Below are 1,438 nucleotides of genomic sequence, written 5' to 3'. Positions count from 1 at the left end.
AACTTGCTCATGCTCCTTTATAAGTTCAAACAAAAAATCTGCAATTTAAAGGGACACTGTAACCAAAATTTTTCTTTCGTGATTCAGATTGAGCATGGAATTTTAGGCAACTTTCTAATTTACTCCTATTATCAAATTTTCTTCATTCTCTTGGTATCTTTATTTGAAATGCAAGAATGTAAGTTTAGATGCCGGCCCATTTTTTGTGAACAACCTGGGTTGTCTTTGCTGATTGGTGGATAAATTAATCCACTAATAAAAGTGCTGTCCAGAGTACTGAAACCAAAAAAAGCTTAGATGCCTTCTTTTTCAAATAAAGATAGCAAGAGAATGAAGAAAAAATGATAATAGGAGTAAATTAGAAAGTTGCTTAAAATTGCATGCTCTAGCTGAATTACAAAAGAAAAATTTTGGGTTCAGTGTCCCTTTAAGTTTTCAAAACCCTGCAAATTACCTAAACCAACTATTGATCTGCAGCATTTGCTTTTTGGTTTCTCTAGTGAGCAGGAGACAAAATTTACACACACAAGTAAGAGGTGTGTAATGTTCTTTTAAAAGTAAATTCCCTATCTCAGCATCTATATACATGGTTAGAGTGCCATCTTGTGGTCGTTAGCAATACCTACATTCTACCCAGAGGCAAAATAACTTTATAATGTAAGAAAAAAAAAAAACAGTTTATTAACTATAAACAGAGTTTAAAAGTCACTATTACATCACTGGAGACTTAATCCCACCATTGGAATTATCTCCATATCAGCCACACAGCACAGTCAAACAGCAACATTCTTATGTTTAAAACAAAAAAATGCCACCCTAATAATCTTGGTGCCAATCAGGTATTGAAGAAGAGAAAGCCATTTAAAAGTTCCTTAGGTCCAGTAACATTTAAACTATTTCAGTGTAGTGACAATTGTCTTTATCAACACAACTAGCTTTGCTATTGTAAGTGTTGCATACCCCAGTATGGATTCCAGGATGGCCATACTATGTAGAAGAGCGCCTTCTGAGGGCAATGGGAAAATACGAGCCAGCAGTCCTTACAGAGCTCTCCAAAAAACACCAAAGAGCATGTCAATCGTAAATAGAGTTTTTATAGCTAAATCAAAAATGACAGCGCTGGTATATACAATGTATTTATGCCCCTTACAGTCTAATCATGGGCGTCCCCTCACTTTGACATACAATGTGGGCATTGTAAAGTAAAAAAAAGCATTAAGCCATCTATAGGCTTGCAGTGAACAAAGAGCTAATATGAGCATAATTCAAAGGTGACTAGATCATGGGCGAGCAGCTGGCGAGAACGCATGACCTACTGCCCTATGGGCAAACATCCCTAAATGGACATATTTTGCCAACTGGTGTCTGGTGAATTTAATTGAGCCACAATATGAAAAAAAAAAAATGTTTAAATTTCCAGGCTTATTAAAGGCAACTG

At 35.7% G+C, this 1,438-nt stretch overlaps 1 protein-coding gene across 1 annotated transcript in view; it reads right to left on the bottom strand.

Annotated features, from left to right (window-relative positions):
* Nucleotides 1-658: 658 nt before the first annotated feature.
* RCOR2 (REST corepressor 2) overlaps nt 659-1,438 on the bottom strand; it is a 50,345-nt gene continuing 49,565 nt past the window's right edge. Inside the window, exon 13 of the mRNA XM_053688855.1 lies at nt 659-1,438. This exon is cut by the window's right edge and continues 702 nt beyond it. The gene's annotated coding sequence lies outside the window, so the exon portion shown is untranslated.

This window comes from Bombina bombina, chromosome 7 (genome assembly GCF_027579735.1).
Source record: "Bombina bombina isolate aBomBom1 chromosome 7, aBomBom1.pri, whole genome shotgun sequence".
NCBI lineage: Eukaryota > Metazoa > Chordata > Amphibia > Anura > Bombinatoridae > Bombina > Bombina bombina.
This window is presented reverse-complemented; position numbering and strand designations above follow the sequence as displayed.